Source organism: Camelus bactrianus, chromosome 7 (genome assembly GCF_048773025.1).
Source record: "Camelus bactrianus isolate YW-2024 breed Bactrian camel chromosome 7, ASM4877302v1, whole genome shotgun sequence".
Taxonomy (NCBI): Eukaryota; Metazoa; Chordata; class Mammalia; order Artiodactyla; family Camelidae; genus Camelus; species Camelus bactrianus.
The window spans coordinates 78539438-78562594 of record NC_133545.1 but is presented as its reverse complement, the minus strand read 5'-3'; the positions used below and the strand labels follow the sequence as shown (position 1 = coordinate 78562594).

At 42.4% G+C, this 23157-nt stretch overlaps 1 protein-coding gene and 1 pseudogene across 3 annotated transcripts in view; one reads left to right on the top strand and one right to left on the bottom strand.

The window, feature by feature from the left end:
* Positions 1-23157, top strand: part of NRCAM (neuronal cell adhesion molecule) — a 266458-nt gene that overhangs the window by 157503 nt on the left and 85798 nt on the right. The window lies entirely within an intron of this gene.
* On the bottom strand, positions 789-1293 carry LOC105062918 (large ribosomal subunit protein uL11-like; annotated as a pseudogene).

Below are 23157 nucleotides of genomic sequence, written 5' to 3'. Positions count from 1 at the left end.
AGTTGATTTACAATGTTGTGTTAGTTTCTGGTATATATATATATTATATATATATTCCTTTTCATATTCTTTTCCATTATAGGCTATTACAAGGTATTGAGTATAGTTCCCTATGCTGGACAGTAGGACCTTGCTGTTTATCTATTTTAGATATATTAGTGTGTATATGTTCATCCCAAACTCCCAGATTATCCCTCCTTCCCCTCTTCCCCGCACCGGTAACCATAGGTTTGTTTTCTATGTCTGTGAGTCTCTTTCTGCTTTGTAAATAAGTTCCTTTGAGATCACCCTACTTTAAAACACCCTCTGTCTGTTCTTATCCTGCTGCTAAATTACAAATAAAACTCATCTCCTTTGGCAAGCATAAAGATCATTGTGTATCAGTCTCCCTGTGGGGGAGGGCACAGATCTCCCCTACCCCCAAATTCCCAGGAAAAAAATTTTTTGTATGTTTACATATATATATATACACATACACACACACACAGATATATTTTACTTATAAGCCAGGATTCTATTTGATTTGTGAATGTAGAGAATTTTCATTTTTTCCCCGAAGATAGGATATAAAAACAAAGAAAATAAAATGGATAAAAAACTAGGATTGATCACGGAAAATCCTGCCATGATCACACTCACATAATCAGTGTCCAACTTTTGTAGCCATGCTACACTTATGCCAGAAAGCCCACCCAGATTAACACCAAATATTGAATCTCTTACCTTACATTCTGTTTGTTTTTTGGTTGTCAAATAACCCTTTATTAAATCATCTTTCTCTGTAGTTCTTAACTAGCTGGGCATTCCGCCGCACCACTGTTGATGTCATCAGCGATGTCCTGAGGGTGGCGGCCACCAGCATTGCAGCCCACACAGACTGGGCAGGGATCTCTTTAATGGCTCTGGAGGGTTCTCTAGCTAAAGATCGGTGCCGCCTCTGTCGGGCAGTGTTGACAGTTTCATCAAAAGTGATGTTTCCACTGTGCTTACTGTCTTCTTCTTTCTGTCTCTTGGCGGTTCCTAGAGGGCTTTGATGATCCGAGCAGAGGCAGAAAGTGTCACCTCGATCTGGGCCTGTCTGTTCTGAATGGTCAGTTTCACTGTAATCCTCAGACCCTTCCAGTCACCAGTTGCCTTGGCAATGTCATCACCAACCGTTTTTAGAGACAGACTCAGGGAGCCGATCTTGGGAGCCAGGGCAAAGGTGGCACCGACGTCCCCACTGATGCACCTCAGGTACATGACTTTGATCTCATCGGGGACGAACTTAGACGGCATGGTGGTGGCGGCTGATGTCAGAGGAACCCGGATTCCAGACGACTGAAGAAAGTTGCACTTTGGCCTTCTCGGAGCCAAAACCCCAAAGCTTACCTTATGTTCTTTATTCAGATGGTTAATTCCCTGTCATCAGCATAATGGAAAGCACACGAGCATTATAAGCAGACAGCCCTCTTTCCTTACCTCAGCCTCTTACTCACTATATGACCTTGGCAAGATACTGCCACCCTCTGAGCCTCAGTTTTTTCATCTGTGAAATGGGAATGCAAGCTCATGATTCCTTTTCTGGAATCTTGGGGCCAGGTGAGTTTTAGAATTCAGGATTTTTAAAGGATTTTTCTTTCATAAAGATAGCACAGTGCATGAACCAGTGTTATGTAACAGCCCCAACGGGGTCTGGAGTAGCATCCTGTAATCAAACACGTTTGCAATTCTACAGTAAAAACGTGCAAGTCACACTTAGTGGGATAAAGTGTATACACATGTCACATTTGTCACCAAAACTTACTGCATTTTTTTTCAGAACTTTTGAGCACATGAACTGTGCCAACCCCTAGTTTGAGGATGTCAAAGTTTCCTTAGTTTAGGAAGTAGCAGCTGCTCCACCTATGGTAGCTGTTGTTTTTATTTGAATTAATAGCAGATAACATAGAGCTCATCTCTTACACACATGGTGGTATGAATAAAGAAATTCCACTCCCCGTACCCCTGTGATCCCCATTGGATTTTATAAAAGGCCATTACTGCACTTTTAAAAATGGTCATGAACTTCACTCTTCAAGAAAATATTCACAAGAGGGCATAAATGTCTTCTCGAGTAATTTTAGATCCTCCTATTATGTTACTGTGCTCCGAAATGATTGCTAAGATCAGAATGATGGATTCAGAGCAGTAAGTCAGATTTCCATTACCTACAGTTAAAATTAATACCAAGAAATTTTTAGCTTTTTTTTTTTGCCGTCATTATTACTTGAGGGGATAAAATCAATCACTCCCCTAGTTCAGCTAGTCTCTGAACATGCTAAAGTGATTTATGGTGATGTGAGCTAAATTTTGCTTGCTGGCTTATGCTTGATGTGACCTTAGTCCCATAGCTTTCAGCTCTCTGGTGCGCCAGGCTCCGTGTGACGTGGCTCATGAGAAGTTTTACCAATAATGAAGTACCAGAATTTGTAAATTATTTAATTAAAAAAGAAATAGGTGATTATTTCAGATTACCCTCTGATAATATTCCTCTCAACTACACTTTCTTAAATGGAAGCAAAAGGGAGGGCATCGTGCAGGAATGTGTCGTGAATGAATGTCATTCACCATGTCGGCTGGAGAATTTTCTTTTGAGAACCTCTTCTAGCCTATCTGCCTGTTAATCAGAGTATGGAGATTCTAATCTTTTTTAAGTATACATTTTATGTTACATTTTGAAAGAGTAATTAAAAAATTTTTTAAATTGGAGTATAGTTGATTCACAATGTTTCTGGTATACAACACAGTGATTCAGTTATATATATATATGTTTTCTTTTTCAGATTCTTTTCCATTATAGGTTATTATAAGATATTGAATATAGTTTCCTGTTCTCTACAGTAGGTCCTTGTCATTTATCCATTTTATGCAGAGTAGTTTGAATCTGTTAATCTCAAATTCCAAATTCATCCCCCTTCACCTGACTTTCCCCTTTGGAAACCATAAGTTTGTTTTCTATGTCTGTGAGTCCATTTCTATTTTTTAAATAGGTTCATCTGTATCATTTTTTTGGATTCCTCATATAAGTGATATCATCTGATATTTCTCTGAAAGAGTATAATCTTTAATAATTCTTACTGACAGCTGCTTCATTTTTTGTACTACAAAAAAGGCTTTAACATTCAGTTTATCCTTCTAACCATGTTTAGCTGCATAGTTCTGTGGCATGAGTACCTCACATCGCTGTACCACCAGCACCACCGTCCATCACCAGAACTCTTTCATCTTCCTGGACTGAAACTCTGTACCCCACTCAACTCCCCATTCTCCCCTCCCCTCAGCCCCCGGCAACCACCACTCTACTTTCTGTCTCTAAGAATGTGACTTCTCTGGGTACCTCACGCAAGTGGAATCACACAGCATTTGTCCTTTCGTGACTGGCTTTTTTCACTTAGCATGATGTCTTCAAGATGCATTCATACTGTAGCATCTGTCAGGATTTCCTTCCTTGTTAAGACTGAGTAATTTTCCATGGTATGTATATACACCCATTCTGTTTATCCATCCATCCGTGGAGCTTGAGTTGCTTTTACCTTTGGGCTGTTGTGAATAGTGCTGCTCTGAGCATGGGCGAAGACAACAGTCTGGGCTTGAATTAGTATAGTTATTACTTGTGTGTACAGAGATGCTCATACCATCTTGAAAATAAGTCTGTTAGTATGCTAACTTGCTCTCATTGGTGAAGTATGGCTCAGTGGTAGAGCACATGCTTAACATGCCCAAGGTCCTGGGTTCAGTACCTCACTTAAAAAAAAAAAAAACCTCAATAGCAGAAATTCAGTACGAATAGCATTTTTAAATTTAAGATTTAACTGTGAAACTCATATATTTAATGTGTTGCCTACCTGTGAATTATTAAGATGCCAGCCTCTATAGGAAGAGAACCTTGAATACAGGGTGGTTGGTCTTTTCTGGCTAAGGGACCATGTGAGAGCATCACCAAATTGTTTTCTTATGGCGGCCCCTGAAGTCCAGTTTTAACTTCAGAATCCAAGACGTACCCGAAAGGAAAGTGGTTGGTTTTTCTACTGAATTCTTTCTGAGGCTCAAACTATTGTTCTTCTTTTCCTGCTGCCTTTTCCCATATGACAGTCCCTCAAGTAACCAGCCAGAGAGTCTTCTTACAAAATGAGAGTAATGAAGATTTACAAAAAAATGAAAGCTGTAATTGGCCAAGCTCATGATATGTTATGAAAATAAAAGAAGCTCTGTCCACTAAAACATTTTGAACCCTAACAAACACAGAGTAAAGAACTAATGTCTTTTTGTTATAAAGTCAGATGACACAGTAAGCAATGATTGGTTGCTAAGGTAGGAAGCCTCGCTGAGATTTCCAGCTCATTCAAACCCTTTCATGTGGCTACAAAATTTAACTTATTCCTTCTTATTCCTACAAGTGCTATGGTGATGAAGCCTGGTCCTGTAGCTATAGGATGAAATAGCATCTGGGTCATATTTTCAATTTTACTAAAAATTCAAATTTGCTTTCAGCCCAGTATATTTTCTTTTAAGCCCAATTTCTTTTATCATATGGACATATTAGCCTTTGACTATTTACCCGACCCATTAATGGAGTGTATTACTGCTCATTGCAGTTTTGTCTAGCTTTGTATTCGTTATCCATGATTGTATGTAACCTGTAGAAGGCATGCTCGTTCTTTCTTATGACATCCAGGCAGCCTCCCCCATCTCACACTCCCACCCTCCCAGTCACAGCCCTCCTTCAGCCTGTCTGGGATGAAATAGTGACCCAAGACAGGCAGGCTCCTGCTCTCAGAGAGTTACCATCTTCTAAGGGCGGAGGGACATTAGCGAAATAACACACTCCATTTGTATGGTTACAAACTAGGATCAGAGCTATGAAGAAAAGAGAGATAATTAGAAAGGAGACTGTAGACCATAGTCATTACACACACAGACTCTAAAGCAAAGCCAAGCTGAGCTTATTGGAGGCTGAAGCACAAAGGAGAAAATCAGTGATACTGTTCTTGTCTTTAACTTTTGATATTTGTTCAAATGGGTATTTTGCATTCATTTGTTTTTCAAATACTGCAGTAAGATATTATTTATCTTGATTACTGAGTTTTCTGGTGCCCCCTTGAAATTTTGCACCTGAGGCCAGTGCCTTGCTCACCTCATGCTCATCCCATCCCTCCTCGGAAGCCAGACTCCCTGAATTCGATTCCTGATTTTGCCTCTTGCCGGCTGTGTGGCGTTGGGCAAGTTGCTTATGCTGTGAGCCTCAGTTTCCTCCTCTGTAAAATGGGGATAATAATGGTGCTCCACGAGGTTGTTAATGAGGATTAAAATAAGTTAATATTTATAAAGCAGAAGAGCAGTGTCTGGCACCAAGTGTTTTAAGAAATGTAATAAAGGAAGATGCCTCTAGACTGTTTCACAGACTGAATGAGTCATTACGAGCCGAGTCCCCTATGTCTGCATTCCCCAGGCTGCCACCAGCAAGTTCCCCCAAATGTCTTTTTGCTAAATTTACACTTACAGTCAGGACCGTCTCACAGCTAACATGATTATATATTTTAAAAACGAAAGGCTTGCTCACTGCGTTTCCTCTTCCCCCTCTCATTTTTTTCACTCTGAAATAAGCAGGGGGATGGCGGGGGATTGTGGTCCCACGCCATCCTCAGTCAGGTTCCTCTCTTAGGCACTTTGAGAAACGTGGACCACTTCCTGGATTGGTGTTTTTCTCCCATGGAGGCAGCGCCTGCCATCTCTGCATGATTGTGGCGGTGGTTTATGTGCTGCTGAGACCAGCACAACTTTAGATTCTTACCCTCACTTACTAACACATTTCTTTTCTTTTCTTTTTTATTGATGTGTAGTTGATTTACAATGTTAGTTTCAGGTGTACAGCAAAGCAATTCAGTTATACATATACATAAATATATATATATTTTTTCAGATTCTTTTCCTGTATGTGTTTTTACAAGGTATTGAATATAGTTCCTAGTGCTATACAGAAGGTCCTTGCTGTTTATCTATTTTATATGCAGTAGTGTGTATCTGTTAATCCCAAACTCCTAATTTATCCCTCCCCCCACCGCTTTTCCCTTTGGTAACTATAAGTTTGTTTTCTACATCCGTGAGTCTGTTTTTGGTTTATAAATACAATTTGTACCATTTTGTTTTAGATTCCATGTATAAGTCATAACACATGACATTTATTGAGTAGCTCTTTGCAGAGCACTGCACACAAATTAACAGGCCAGCTCCTTGTCAGGTTCCCCACTTGTGAAAGCCACAGCTATTCAATACCTTGTCTATGGGGAAACTCATTACTGTCTGCTAGCGTTTATTTTTATCACCATTTTATTTTTTAATTTTTAATTTTTTTAATGGAGGTACTGAGGATTGACCCCAGGACCTTGTGCATGCTAAGCACGCGCTCTACCACTGGGCTATGCCTACCCCCACCCCATTAGTGCCATTTTAAATTCCACTCCTGGTGATCCTACAAAGTCTAATGTGCTGCTTTTTTATTCATGTGAAAGCACTGTTTTGAAGGCAGTATCATCCCCCTCATCTTTCATGGCAAGGGTGTTGTCTTTATACTTCCACAGTACAAAGAATAAACAGAAAAAAAAGTTCCTAATTTAAAAAGCGGAGAGATGCAATGTAAATTAATTTTCCTTATTCAGGATATTAATGCGAAAGCAGCTAAACATAGTGTCTGCTTTTTAAAAATTCTGATGTGCATTAATGTATTCCATAAGACTAGGGGGCAGCTGTGTGAGATAAGCAGGAATTGAATTATCTGTACAGATTCCAGACTAAACAAGTAATATTTTTGCTGAAGTAGATTGAGTGTGTGAATATAATAACTACCCTAGGGAAAACACTGTTATTCTGTGGAAGAAGCACGCTTTATCTCAGAGTAAATACATGGGTCCTTTCCTACTTTACCCTCAAGTTTGAGTGAACAATTTGTAACTAGAGGGCCACCAGGTTGGAATTAGTATTCTCCTTTGATGAGCTCTTTTCGTGTTCTGTCTTAGATTATATGTAAACGTTAGTATCTTTCTGTCGCTTATTAAAAAACCAGAATAATCTAATCTTTAAATGCTGTGTTCTGATTCAAACAGTAAAGCATTAAGAAATGAAAATGGGTTGGAGGGGGTGTAGCTCAGTGGTAGAGTGTGTGCTTAGCATGCACGAAGTTCTGGGTTCAATCCCCAGTACCTCCATTATAAAATAAATAAACCTAATTACCTGCCACGCTCAAAAAAATTATTTTTATCACTTAAAACCAAAAAAAGAAAAAAAAGAAACGAAAATGTTTCTCTTTAAGGATACATGTCTTGAGGTCACACTTATTAAAATGTGGTTAAATTTAGAGTATTTGTAATGAAACCCTAAGTAACTTTTTAAGATTATTTAAAGAATACCTTTATGTGGACAAATGTAACCCAAAGCAAACGATGGAAGGGAGAAAAGAGCTTCACCTAAGAGAGATACTAATTTTTTTTTAAAGTTTGCAGGCGTCTTCATGGTTTTGTTCTTCACAGCAGCCAAAGAGATTTTCCTTTGTTGTTGGTTGAGGTTGGCCAGCATTCCCCGGGCTGCCTTCCCCTACCCCCATCCATGCTCACGGCGCCCGTGGCCATGATCCTGGTCTTCTCTCATGATGCCAGACCGCAGCCTGCACGAAACCACTGCCAATGGATACGTGACGGCCTAGGAGTCTGAACCTGTCTGCTCCATCTCTGTAAACATTTAGGAGGATTCCTTAGGTCTGGGGATCACTCGGCCCCATTGAAAACCATGAGGTGAGGAAACTTGGCAAAGAGCACGGTGCACTTCTCATACTTAAGAGAAAACATTTGAAGAGAAACGCACAATGTTAAGAATTGAAAGATGGGGAATTTCCAGAAAACAATGAACATCAGGTTAGATGTTAAAGACAGAATATTTCAGACGATTTAAACAATTCAGCACTATTCAAAATTCTGAATATTCGTCTAGCACTCTCACACCCACTGTTTTTCACACCCCTCCAGTTTTGTCCTCTAACAGGTGTGTTTTCATTGCCTAGACATCAGTGGTGTATCTTCCTGAAAAATAAGAAAGAGAGTAAGAAAGACGTGATTTAAAGAGAACTGTTCTGATCAGGATACGAATGGGCCAGTTAAATCTTAAAGAATCTTGTCGTTTTGGGGGGAACTCTGCGAAGCATCTGTGAAACTTGGTACTAATAAGCTTTGATATGTTAATAATCATTCGTAACTCAGAAAACTGCTGTGAAGATCAAATAAGGCAATGTATGCAGATTTCTTAGCATAGACCTAGCCTGGCACATAGCAAATGCTCAGTAAATGTTGACTCTTATTATAAGAAAGGAACAGTTTAAAACCTGATCATTTTGGGCATGAGGAATTCTCAGAAGGAAGCCAAATTCTGCTGAATACTTTAGAAAGTGTAAAAATAGAGATCAGGTGTGAACCTGTTTCCTAGGAGGTGATGGAGAGAGATTAGGGGGCCTCCACCTAATCGGGATAGGTGTCCACAAAGCTGTGCTGTGAAATCATCCTTGTCTCACAGAGGAACAGTGAGATCCATCTACAAGGTGACCTGTCATCACCACTGCATCAAGGGCGAGGGCACGGGTGAGACCTTGCACCAGAGTCAGGGGTGTCCCTTAGCCTGTATCCCAAAGCTCCAGGGTTGACTGAAGGATCCAGGAGAACTGGGCAAAGGAACAGGATTCTACAGATGATAAGGGAAGAAGTGGTTGGGAATGTGTCCTGGGGATTGACACACAGATTTTTTTCTTCTCTTTCTTTCATCTTTTTTTGTTGTTGAGAGGGGTACATAGTTAGGTTTATTTATTTATTTGTTTGTTTTTTCTTAATTGAGGTACTGGGAATTGAACCCAGGACCTCGTGCATGCTAAGCACGCACTCTACCACTGAGCCACATCTTTCCCCCCCAGATTTAGTTTCTAAACGCAGCTGAATTCCCTAGAGCCCTGTGTGAGCCTTGCCTGCTGCACCTTCAGCTCTAAACATCTTTCTGGAGGTGGGGCTGAGATGAACCAGCAGGGGTCGGAGGTTACACAAGTGCCACCCCTTTGTCCCTGGGAGTACCTGATGGAGCTTCCGGCTGAGGTATCTCAGCGACTCTTGATCAAATGTCAGGTTAACGTTCATCGCCTGTCTGGTACCGTTCATTACACTGCTCATCTGCTGCTGGAGGGAGGAGGGGTGATGAGATCGCTGTTTTTCACTATCCTTTGCCTGGAGAGAGAGATTAACTTTTTCTTCCCCTAAAAACCCGTAGAATTAGAAACCTAGAAACTAAATGAGGGCTTGGTCCAATTAATCAGATTGGAATAAGACTCCAGTTTCTTTCTTTTTTTTTTTTTTTCTTTTTTTCATTGATGTTTCTCTTAAGTGTCTCTTTTAAAACTTTTTTTAAAAATTGAAGTGTAGTTGATTTACACTGTTGTGTTAGTTTCAGGTGTGCAGCAAAGTGATTCAGTTATACATACACATATATATATATATATTCTTTTTCAGATTCTTTTCCATTATAAGTTATTGTAAGATAATGAATATAGGTCCCTGTGCTATATAGTAGGTCCTTGTTGTTAATCTATTTTGTATATAGTAGTGTGTATCAGTTAATCCCAGACTCCTAATTTATCCCTCCTACCTTTCCCCTTGGTAACTATAGTTTGTTTTCTATGTCTATGAGTCTATTTCTGGTTTGTAAATAAGTTCATTTATAGCTTTTTTTTTAGATTCCACAAATAAGTGATATCATATGGTATTTTAGACAGCTGATTAAAGCGGACAGCTCAGGGAAAGAGAGTTACTCATGTTTGTTACAGGAACAGAGAGGTGGTCTTTATTTTTAGCCCTAACTCTGTGGACTGTAAGAAGCAATGGGTACCCAATAGGAGACTGATAAGGATACCTTCTGTCCAACCAACTGATGTCAGTTCCAGTGAAACCCTGTGTCGTTCGGTGTGGAGCCTGGATACGTCTCTGAAGCATCAGTTTGTTATGGCGGTTGGACAATTTTTGGAGTGAGCATTTCAAGTGAAAATAGAACGATCCCAGTTTGGGTGCAACCCAGTGACCTTGAGGTCGTCGTGATTTCCCCAGGAGCCCTAGTTACCAGTATCATTGTAATGAAGCCAGAAAGCCACATAACTCGGTTTATAGAGAAAGTAAGCAGCATTAGAAATGAAAGAAGGCAGCATTAAATGTCCTCCTGGATCAATGAAGAGCGAGCTTTACACAGCAGGTAGAAAAGAAGATGCCAGGCCCTATGATTTTTCCACCAATGTAGCATTACATGTAGTGGTAACATTAGGGTGTGTTTTAGAAACCGCAGACATTGCAACGTGGGGAGACTGCACAGGGGACGACCTGCATGTATTGTAAGGTGAATAACATTCAGGAGCTCTTCAGGCTGCTGGCTGCTCTGGGGCCTGGCTCAGGTTGCTTTGAGCTGTCTGAACTGTGTTCCTCACCGACAGCCCCCCGCCACGTGATAATGAACGTTTCTGATGAACGCATCCCACAGACCTGTGAGCCCAGCTCTGTGCAGTGGGTCATTTTGGAGTGACCCACTCATTTCTTAAGTGGTTTCTGTGTGACAAGTGGGCTCGTGGCAGGGGTAAAGGCTTCCGAGAAACACCCCATGATTTGAGGCAATTACCTAGCCTGGTGCACAGTGGGAAACCCAAGCACCCACCAGATGGTGCTGGCAGGAAGCGGGCGCCGGGCGGTGCCTGATGGGGAGGCTCCGAGTCAGGGCAACAAGCCGCTGTTGGCGCCGCTGCCACGTTGCACCTGTTAGCGAAGGGGCCCGCTGGGTCATTCCTGCGCAGGGGACTTCTGTCTTTGCAACTGTTGGAGTTAGTGTTGTTCTCATCCCCACACCTGGGGAGGAAGGACATCAGTTCTCATCTCCACCAGAAAAAAAAGGGCTAGGAAAGTCACAAAATTCTCTTCTGTGAAGATGTTGCATCTCTGTCTATGAAGTGTGTATCTCCCTGAATAAACTTGCTTTCTATTATTTAAAAATAAAATGTTGCATGAACAGAGTGAAATGAGGCAAATAGACACAATCGTGTGATTTGGTTACGCCTCCTGGGGTCTGGAGGCTGAGCACATCAAAGTGTTCCCGAGGGGACCTGAACGAAGAGGCATTTGCTCTCACTGAGTGCCTCGGAAGATGGGAGTCGTTTTGGGGTCTCCACGGGCTGTTATGTCCGCCTTCCCTCCATTGTGTGCTCCCAAGTCACACTGGTAGCCAAGGTTGAGAAGCTGAAGAGTCTGAGCAATGCATCTCCAGCCGTGGCTTGTGCACCCCTGCGTAGAAGGATGGAATTCGCACCACGGGAGTATGTCGTTACGTTTTCGGTGAGGCAGAGGAGAATAAAAAGCTAAGCCAAGAGGCTTCATGGTGAAAGAATGTGACCCAAAGGAAGAAGAAAAGGGGAGGAAAATTCTAGGCAACGAGGCAGAAAGACTTGCACACTGTGGGGGTTGAGATGAGCCATTGGGACGTCTTGTGCTCCCTGAGGTGATGGAGGATGACCAACGCACAGTCTCCAGGAGAAATGACCCAGGAAAGAGTGAAGTTGCACCAGTAGACACGCGTGTCTTGTGCAAAGCCTGCCCTCTAGATCTTCAGGGAATAAACATGGAAGAGAAAGGATGCTCGAGACCTGAAGGAATCAGGACTTGGCTACTCGGAGCTGCTATGGGAAGATTAGGGGCTTTGAATCCACAGGACTGGGTTCAATTCCTAGTTTGAATTCTCACTGTGAGATCTGGGATGAGTCATCTGGCCCCTCGAGCCTGTTTCCTCATTGTATACGGAGGACAGTGTGAACACTGAAACACGGCTGGGCACCGCCGTGCTTGGGGGAGGGCTGTTCCCATTTTCCCCGCTGGCCTGGGAAGAAGAGACACAAAGGAGTAGGGTGGGGGTACACCACGGGGCCATCTGGAGCATCCTGGGGCACGAATCGAGGATGGTGAGGTGTTGTAAACCCCCCCCACCACCACTTGTCCTCAGGTTCCCTCAAAACTGAGCCAGAGACCAAAACTTGTTCGTTTGGAACTGTCATCTCAGGGAGGGGAAGTGCAGAACAGCAGGAGCAAAACAGAGAAGGGAGGATAACTTGTGCTGAAAAAGAATATGGAAACGAATATATGTATGTTCACGTATGACTGAGGCATTGTGCTGTACAGCAGAAATTGACATAACATTGTAAACTGATTAGACTTCAATAAAAATATATATTTAAAAAAAAAAAGAAAGAAAGGGGGAAAGCCAGCAGAAGGATGTGTGATTATGTTGGCTGTTCCTCCCCCGACCCCCAAGGACCTGTGAGGGGGCTTTACAACCTTAGACCTGTCTGCTGGGGGATGAAATGGGGATGCATTTACTCACTGGCTCCAGATCCCATTGGCCAAGGCGGCCCCACAGCGCTAAGTCTGGCCCTGCTGGCTGTGCATCCTGAGTCCTGGACTCCTAGGACTACAGAGGTGCCCAAGGCGGGAAGCATGGGATGGTCCACGAGGGACAAGATGAGGCCACTGTCGTGGTGCCCTTGTGCAGAGCCACTCCAAGCCTGCGAGCTGTGGCTGAAATCCGATGAGCAGTGCGGAGGAGGGGGGTACACCTACGATCCGGGGAACGTCTTTTTTTGTCCTTCTGCCTAGGAAAAAGGGGCTGAAATAAATAATATCTTGGAGTGTCTATGATTCCTGAAGATGAAACAAAAATTACTGAAAATGTCTTGATTAATGACATGTGAATAGACACAGCAAATCAGAGCAGTGGCATTTATTCTCCAGAAGGCATCTGACTGCTGCAGGCAAGAAATGTAGGAAAACCCACAAGAGAAAGGACAAAAACCACGCAATCATCTCAATAGATGCAGAAAAGGCATTTAATAAAATTCAAAACCCATCTATGATAAAAACTCTTACCAAAGTGGGTATAGAGGGAACATACCTCAACATAATAAAAGCTGCTTATGACAAACCCACAGCCAGCAAAGCACTCAAGGGTGAAAAACTGAAAGCCTTACCAGTAAAATCTGGAACAAGACAAAGATGCCCACTCTCGCCACTTCTGTTCTACATAGTCATAGAAGTCCCAGCAGTCAGGCAAGAACAAGAAATAGAAGGGATCCAGATTGAAAGAGAAGAGGTAAAAGTGTCACTATATGTGGATGACATGATACTGTATACAGAAAACCCTAAAAGCTCCACATGAAAAAATACTAGAGCTGATAAAAGAATTCGGCGAGGCAGCAGGATACAAGATTAACATACAGAAATCAGTTGCATTTCTTTACACTAACAATGAATTAGCAGGAAGAGAAAGTAAAGAAACAATCCCTTTTAAAATTGCATCCTAAACAATAAAATGCTTAGGAATAGATCTGACCAAGAAAAAAAAAAGAAAAAAGAAAAAAGAAAGAAATGAAGCAAAACAGACCTGCAGCCAGTGTCTACTTAGAGAACAGGAGGCCTTAGCCTCGGCCGTGGTGAGTGCACGGAGAGCAGACATCGGTGCTCGGGCTCTGGGGGAAACTGGGGAAAAGCTGGGGGAAGGGCAGGAGGGGTCACTAGGGGTTTGGGATTAGCAGATACAAACTACTGTACATAAAACAGATAAACAACAAGGACCTACTGTACAGCACAGGGAACTGTATTCAATACCCTGTAATAAACTGTAATGGCAAAGAATAGCTAAATATATACGTGTAACTGAATCACTGTGCTGTACACCGGAAACTAACATGACATTGTAAATCAACTATACTTCAGTAAAAAAAAATATTTTAAAAAAATAAACCACTGAGGAACAAAAGGCCAAAAAACAAAGTAAAACGACGGGTGAAAAGCCGAGGTTATTGACGCTTAGTACCACGACCTTACCTGGGCCTTTAGCGGTTTTTATAATGATTTAGCGAATCTTATTTAAGGTGAAGCTTTGGAAGGGATTCCAGGACGGTTTTATTAGTCTGAGATTTAGAGCCAAAGAGAGGACATGGGGAATTTTTCAAAGTAGACTTGGCTCCGGGCAAAATTATAAGTAGATCGGGTTTGTTGTCGGCCCTCCTCTGCCCACCAGTCCCCCTGCCATGCCCACAGTCACGTTCACCCTTTGGGACCCTGGTATCCCCAGCTGCCTCTCAGATGCCTCTGTGCTGTCCATCAGTCAGTTTTGATTGATGCTTACCTTGTACCTAGAACCCTGCCAGGAATCGAGCGTGAGAACACCCCATGTCATAAATTGCCCCCTCATGTCATCCTCTGGTGCCCCAGTCCCGCCCGTGATGGGCAGATCGTTTGAAAGCTTAAGTTACATACATGGTGCCAGACATCTTTCACACTCCTCTTCAGAGCCTCCTCGTCCCTCGTTCCAGCCCTGCCTGGGCTCTGAGCAACTCTGCACCAGCACACCTCTCACTGCCCACCCAAGGCTCCTGTGTTGACCCCACTGCAGGACCCCTAGGTGTCCACGCCTGCGAATGCACAACCCAGAGATGCAGGGGGCCAACCTTGAGTGGAGCCTGGGATAACTTCCTCCTTTCCCCGCTCCATCCTAGGGCAGGTTCTGAACTGCCATTTACATGCCTTCCTGGAGGCATGGTCTTTGATTGAAAGTGGGTGGTGATGTTCTGGTGCACAGCTCAGCAAACTTCTCCCCACTGGCTCTCTTCCTTCTCAGCATCATCCCTTGTGTGCCTCATTCTCCTCAAGATTGTAGTCCCTGATAAAGTAAAAGCTCATTCACTCCTTCCGTAGGTATTTGTAAGGTACATCCTGTGTGTCAGACACTGCCTAAGGCACTGCGAATACAGGGACATCATAAATTCAGTACTTAATCTGCCATCACATATTTTCCCCGAAGACATAGTGTTTAATTCGTTTTCTTGGAGGCCAAGAAATCCTGGCCACATGATCCAGAGCGGAGCTTGCCTGAATGGGTGAGGGACCCGGAGGGGCGAGAAACAAAGGTAACCCTACAAAAGAACAATGAGGGGCAGAGGGGTTAGCCCGGCACAGAGCCCAAGAGCAGGAGATGGCAGCTGATCTGGGAAGACGCACATCTTCTTTATCCAGTCATCTGCTGATGGACACTTGGGTTGCTTCCATGTCTTGGCTATTGTAAACAGTGCTGCTGTGAACACTGGGGTGCGTGTATCTTTTTGAAATAGAGTTTTCATCTTTTCCAGATACACGCATGCCCAGGAATGGGATTGCTGGGTCATATGGTAACTTTACTTTTAGCTTTTTAAGGAACCTCCATACTGTTTTGGCTGCACCAGTTTCCATTCCCACCAACAGTGTAGGAGGGCTGCCAACTATATATGTGTATCTGAATCATATCAAAATCAAATCGGCTTTGTTGTAGACCTGAAACTAACACAATATTGTAAATCAATTATACTTCAATTAAAAAAAAGGAAAAATATCAGTTCACTGTATGATGTAACACAATAATAGGATTATATACTTTCTTATAGTTGCCAAAATAAAACTCTAAGATGGTATGTTAAAAGAAAGAAATAGATACATTTAACTTATACTGGAACATGGGAGAGCACATACCAGGGAGAAATAAGGCTGTGAGTGTATCCTCTGAAACGTGTCTTAATTTGGAAAACACAGGGTACGCAAGTTATTTTTCCTTTTTATAGCTTTATTGAGGTATAGTTTTACCTACAGATTTTAGTCATTTTAAGTGTAGTTTGATGAGTTTTAGTAAATTTATACTGTTGTGCAAGCTTCACCCCAGTCTAGTTTTAGAACGCTGCAATCACCTGAAAAAATTCTTTCCCGCCTGTTCCCAGTGAGTCTCATTCCCCACCCCAGCCTCAGGCAGCCACTGACCTCATTCTGATTCTGTTGTTCTGCCTTTCTAGAAAGTTCATATAAATGGAATCACATGTAGTCTTTCGTGTGTGGTTTCTTTCGCTCAGCATGATTTTGCGGTTTCACCCGTGTTGTTGCACATGCCAGTGGCTCATTCTTTGTTACTGCTGAGTAGTTTTCCATCGTATGAATCTACCTCATTCTGCTCATCTTTTCATGAGTTGATGGACATTCGGATTGTTTCCAGTTTTTGATCATTGTAAAAAAAAAATGCTGCTGTGTACCTTTGCATATAGGTGGTTTTGTGGACATGTTTTTTTTTATCACTCTTAGGTAAATACCTAGGAGTGGAATTGCTGGGTTGTGTAAGAAGTGTGTGTTTAACTTTTAAGAAATTGCCAAACTACCTTCCAAAGTGGCTGTGTCTTTTTACATTTTCATAGCAACGTATGGGAATTTCAGTTTCTCCACATACTCACCAACACTTGATGTGATCAGTCTTTTTGAAAACAGCTATTTAAATGGGTATGTAGGGGGTATCTCATTTTAGTTTAAAGTTGCATTTCCCAACTGATAAATGATGTCGAGCATCTTTTCATGTGCTTATGAGCCATTTGCATATTTGGGGGGGAAAGTGTCTACCCGGATCTTTTGCTGGTTTTTTTTTATTGTTTGCCCTCTTATTTTGAGTTGTAAAGTTTTTTTTTAATATGTTGTGGCTACAATCCTTTATGAGGTATATAATTTGTAAATATTTTTCTCCTAGTCTGTGATTTGTCTTTGCATTTCCTTATTGGTGTCTTTTGCAGCACCCATGTTTTTAATTTGAATCATGTTCAAGTTATCATTTTTTTTCCATTGATGGATCATACTTTTAATACCATATCTAAGAAATCTAACTAATCCTGAGTTGCAAAGCTAGTCTCTTATATGTTAAAACTGTTGACTTCTATTCTCTTAAAAATGATCAAGAATAATCTGGATACCACAAGAATGGCTCGGCCATCTCTTGTTTGTTAGTTTTATGGTTTAGTGGTTGTGATCAGAATGGGGATCAAGAGGCCAGGTGTACTGTTGTCATTTTAAATTATTAGAACTTGGCCCCAGAAGCCTTATATTTTCCATTCTGCTGAGCACTGTGTTTCCAAAGTTCCTTCCTGCCTGTGTGCCATCCATCTTCTCCAACCACCCCAGCCTCAGGCAGCCTTTGATCTGTACATAATTGATGCTCAGATTATTGAGTTAACTTAATTAACTCCTCTAAAATTCCCTGCATGAGAAGACAGCACTCTTGATGCTCCTTTTGGAAGCAAGGTTCTTTAACTCACCATACTCAGCTTCGCAGTTTGAAACTCATCTAAGATCACGATAAAGTCAAAACTCAGTAACGCATCATCTGAGTTCACTCACAGCCTGGCATCAACTCATCCTTTCTGCCCCATTCCTCCCCTCCTTTACCATGTGTCCTCCGGCCCCATCTGGACACTTGCCAGAAAGACCTGGTTCCCTTGGCACCTCTGTGGCTGTACTCATGACTTCCCTCTTCTCTGCCCAGAATATTCTTGTTACTCTTCCAAGGCCAAGTTCAGATCTACCTCCTGAAGTCTTTCCTCTTCCCTCTTGCGCAGAATTGGTTACATCCTCTTTCCTGCTGCTGGTGGAGCACATACCACGTTGTTTAATGTACTTGTGTTCTCATAGGGTGCACTTCCCTCTCCTAAACCCAGCTTTAAGCACTTCGGGGATATGAATTAGGTCGAATTCACTTTTGAATCCCTCCTCAGAGTATCTGAAACTTAATAGGTTGCAATGAATTTTTTTTCTTGAATTTTATTAAAATATACATAACATAAAAGGTACATTGTTAACCATTTTTAAGTGCATGGTTCAGTGGGATTAGGTACATCCACATTGTTATGCAACCATCATCACCATCCATCTCCAGAACTTTCTCCTCTCATACAACTGAAAGTCTGCCCCCAGTAAACAGTAACTCCTCATCCGCCTCCTTCCTTCCCCTTCAACAGTCATCATTCTGCTTTCTCTTTATGAATTTGACTACTCTAGGTGCCTCATATAAGGGGAATTATGCAATGTTTGTCCTTTTGTGGCTGGTAGATTTTACTTAGCATGTCTTCAAGGTTCATCCATGTTGTAACACGTGTCAGAATTTCCTTCCTTTTTTAAGGCTCAGTAATACTCCATTGTTTATATAGATCATATTTTGTTTGTCCATTTATCTGTTGGGGGACATATAGTTTGTTTTCACCTGTTGGCTATTGTGCATACTACTGCTGTGAACATAGGTTTACAAGTATCTGTTGAAGTTCCCACTTTAAATTCTTTTGCATATATACCCAGAAGTAGAATCATATGGTGCTTGGATTATATGGTAATCCTGTTCTTACTTTTTTGAGGAATTACTGTGTGATTTTTCACAGCACCTGCACCATTTTATGTTCCCACCAACAAAGCACAAGGGTTCCAATTTCTCTGCAACCTCATAAATACTTGTTATTTGCTGTTTTTTCAGTTTTGTTTTTAATATTAGCCATCCAGATGAATATGAGATGGTATCTTGTGGTTTTTCATTTGCATTTCCCTGATGATTAGTGATGTTGAGCATCTTTTCATGTGCTTTGTGGCCATTTGGATATCTTCTGTGGAGAATATTCAAGTCCTTTGCCCATTTTTTCCAGTTTTTTTGGGGGGGGGATATAATTGACATACAGTGTTGTGTAAGTTTGTGTGTAGCATAATGAGTTGACTTAACATACATCATGAAATGATGACCACAGTAGTTTTAGTGAGCATCCATCATCTCATTTAGATACAACATCAAAGAAATAGGAAAAAAATTTTTTTTCCTTTTGATGAGAACTCAGGATTTATTCTCTTAACTTTCATTTATAATTTACAACAGTGTTAATTATATTTATCATGCCATACATTACATCCCTAGTACTTAATATATCTTATAACTGGCAGTTGGTCCCTTTTGACCACCTCCATCCAGTTGCCTCTCCCTCTCCCCCATCCTCTGGTACCTACAAATCTGCTCCCTTTTTCTATGCATATGTTTGTTGCAAGGAATATTTTTAGTAAAATCTTTGACACCAGTCCTACAAAGAAGTCTATCTAAGTGCACTTAAACACAGCTTTAATGCTGTAGTTGTAAAGCTTCTGAGTAAAAACGTGCATTCCGCCCTTTAAGCTCTGTCATTTTATTTTTTTATTATTTTTTTTATTGGCGTACAGTCAGTTACAGTGTGTCAATTTCTGGTGTACAGCACACTGTCCCAGTCATGCATATACGTACTAAGCTCTGTCATTTTACAGGTGCCCGGGCCTGGCAGCCCTCTGTGCCACTCGTGTGAGCTTTCCTCTTAATTTTGTAGGCTTGCAAATTAGAATTTTAAGCATCTGATGTAGAGACCGCTATCCCCTGCTTCCCCTCTTGAGTAGAACATACTGACATGTACACAGGATAGCTTGTCTCCGTTCAAACTCTTGCTCTCAGCTGAAACCAGAAGTACCTCTTCTGAACATGACTCTTGTTTTCTGCTTCTTACTTGTATGTCTGACAGCTTCATTCAGTCTGCAAAGTCTGTACGTAAGAACTAGATCTCTTGAACTAGCTACAGTCCAGAGAAAAAAGATGGGAATTTACACATCGTGCTCTTATCACCAGTTCTGGTGAAAAATCAGAAGTTAACACTGAGCCGCTACTGAGTATTGGCAGATCTGCTCGGGCAGCTTCTGGAAGGGTGGTTCAGCCTTCCAGAAGCAAAAACAGAATTTTTTTTTCTCTGCAAAACCTGTGAGAGGAGCTGAAGACCATGAATGTGTTGTATGCCAGCAAGGGCCTAGAACATTCCTTTCAGAAATTCTTGAAGGAGACAAAAACCTAAACTTTGAAAGCTTTCCTCAGGGGGCTAATTGGACACATTGAAGATGCTGCCCTTGGCCCAGTGAGGTTTGGCCAGAGGGTCCCCAGTGTTTACCAACTTAATCCTGAGCCCACTGACGTGGCAGGGAGAGAGGGGACCTTTTATGGTTCCTTCTGCCCACGACTGGGCAGCCCCCGCACTCACACTCTGTACCCAATGAAGGCTATATTCCGTTGTTCTTTCCCACTCTGGGAGTGTCTCTGGGGTCCCTTGATCTCCAGCCTCATTCTTGGTATCCTGTCTGCTACCTCTGACATGACTGCATCCTCTACCCAGTCCTTTTACTCCTGGACTCTGTTGGCTGCTCGGCTAGACTTTGGGTTGCCTTCTCAATAAGATGTTTCCTCTCATTTTGCCCAGCGTGGCTCCACTGGACTCAGAGATCCAAAAAGTGGTGCCCGGACACAGAAACCACTGCCCAGCCTCCGCCAAGAGCCCCAAGCCCGCTCCTCTCTGAGAAGGCACAGGGCACAGACCTTCCTTACCTGCTCACCTCCTTCTGCCCTTCATTTGAGAGATTTCTCCATCCCTGCCTTGCCCACCTCCATGAGATCCAGTAACCAGCAGCCTTGCGGAATCTAATGCTTAGCTCTCTTTTCTTCCATTTTCTGGTCTTGGTTTTTTCCCTTCTGTTGTGACATCTCAGTGGTTGGCCCATTGGTGGCTGCCTTATTTAACTCTACTTACGTTACAGCAGATGTGGCTCTCATAAATCAGAAGAGGGCTGGAAGAGACCTCAGGGGTCTTCTAAGCATGAGCCCTTCTAGAAGTGCTCCTACATAAACATTTTCCTTGCAATATTTATGATTCCTTTCATGTGCTTAAGAAACATTTTCCCTAAGTATTTTCCTGGCCAGCTTCTTTGTGAATGACCACAATTTCCAAACCAAAACAAAAGTGATGAATTGAACAATAATGTATCTTGGAAATGTCTTCCAGCTACATTTCTTCTTTCGTTGTTTTTTTTTGTTGTTTCTGGTTTGTTTGTTTGTTTGTTTTTGTCTTCATCCTCCTCTCTCACTTTTCCTTCTTACTTCCCAATTCTCTTTCCAGAAAAGCACAAATACTTGTCTTCAGAAACTTAGTTTACCCACAAAAATGTTTCCATGAAAACTCAACTGAAGAGAAGCCAGGAGGCTGTAATTCTAGGTTTAATGTTCCTATCAACCGACTCTGAGGAAAACCAGAGGCTCTTTTCTCCTGATTCTCGCAGGGAGCTGGACACTTGGACTGAGGAGGCTTTCTTCCTGAGGGTGCTCTTAACCTGCTCTTTGAACTGCCCTCTCCTCCACTCCACAGCAGCGGAGTTCCACATTCCTTCACTGAAGTAGTGAGAGAAATAGCATATGAGCTTCTCATAGAAAAAGTGGTTCCTGAGAAGTCAGACCCTTTCAGCACGCACAAAGGAATATTCTAAAGCTTTGTCTCTTGGCTTGATTAAATGTCCCATTGCAGAGAACATGGCTTCTAACATTCATGCTTTTGTGTGCTTACCTTGTCTAAAGAATGTGGACTCCTGAGGAGCTAATATTTGACTTCCTGGAGACTAATTCTATTCTAAACGCCCAGGAGGAGGAGGACGCTCTTTGAAGTAAATCTGACAAAGTCTCTTGGAAGCAAATGATCACTTATTGATTGATTTCTTTATTTTTGGTAAATGCAGATTTTCGCGAAGTCTGTTTAAAGAACATTAAAATGCACCAGGAGTTAAATATTTCATAAATGACTCCCCCGTTGTGCTGGTAAACCCTTTGTCGTACAAAATGCGTATCAGCAAGTGACTGAGATTTGTTCTTTGTATGAAAGAGCCTCTAGCTGGAAAGAAGGATTTCCAGCTATTTCGTTTATGATAATATACCTTCCCCAGCGCTGATAACAAGTGGAGAACACAATTCTTCATGCCGTGTCAGACTCCGTTTCTCCGTGTCGCGGTCCTGTTGTGATTATCCAGAGCCTGGATTCCTCAGCAAAATGCATTTTGAAATGTTGCTGTGAGGATTGTAGTGGTCTGTGACATGGCAGGAGGGATCGCCTTTGGGTCTCATCAGTCTGGGCCCTCTGCCTCCTCACCCCCATGCCCAGGCCCACGTTTGGGGGAAGCTCAAGTTACAGGAAAGTGTGATGCAGAAATGCAGCTGGACGCAAGGCAGACGGGGTGGCCGTGGCCAACCAGCAGCACGCAGCCCTTGCTCACCGCCGTCATCCCCCTCCCTGGCCGATCACTGAGATGGAACAATACGACAGACCCTCCTGGTGAACATCACCTCTGAAACTTTTTCCAGAAAAGCCCCTTCGGGTTTACTGTGAACCCGGTGTGCGCTCTGCGGCAGAGGTGGTAGGACTCGGTAGCTCTGGACACTTCCCAGACTCCCTTGTGGCTGGAGTCACTGATGTGACTCAGTGTGTCGTTGCGGTGGGTTGAGAGCAAAAGATGGGTGCGTCCCCTTTGGGTGGAGGCAGTTAAGAGCACACAGGGACTCTGGGAGCTGGGCGCTGAGATGGCAGCATCACAAAATGGTGGCACCTCGGTCAGCCTGGAGCAGAGCCCCCCGCCCACCACACTGGCCATGTGCGTGAGTGATGTGTAAAGTGTGCTGTTCTAAGCGCTGAGACCCTGGGGCAATTTCTCCCAGCGGTGTGGGCTGATTCTCTTCCAGCTCTCTCTCCTCCCCAGACCCCGCTCCAGGCCATTACAGGAGGAGCACATTGAGCTCTTGACCCCTTCCTTGCATCTCCTCCCTGAGTGGCTCATACCATTTGGCAAGAATAACAGTTTGTAAATATGACACGATATTGTTTTTAAGTGACTAGCCTGCCAGGTGGTCCCAAATGGTATTATCTGCTATTAAATAGCCACCACGTTGCCATGTGCTGTTTACTTGACAAATAGATAAGGTAGAGTCCGTTTAGAATACAGATTTCCTTTATGGCCTCTTCTATGGAAGATTTTCATAAACTGTTTCTGATCCTTTTATCTTTTCAGTGATATTTATAGAAGTCTCAGCTTACAAGGAGATGGAGAGAGCCGGAGATTCAGTGACTTGACAAATGTTTCTGAATGTATTACTCTCAAGGCTCGTTTTCAGAATTAGATTTCCATTTCTCAGACTTCACTTTTAGAGCAGTTCTCTACTTCCCTTTTTTTAAAATAAAAAGGATTTTCTAAAATTTTTTATTATGTCTTTTCTTGAAGTACAGTCAGTTACAATGTGTCAATTTCTGGTGTACAGCACAGTGTCCCAGTCATGCATATACATCCATGTTTTCGTATTCTTTTTCATTAGAGCTTATTACCAGATATTGAATATAGTTCC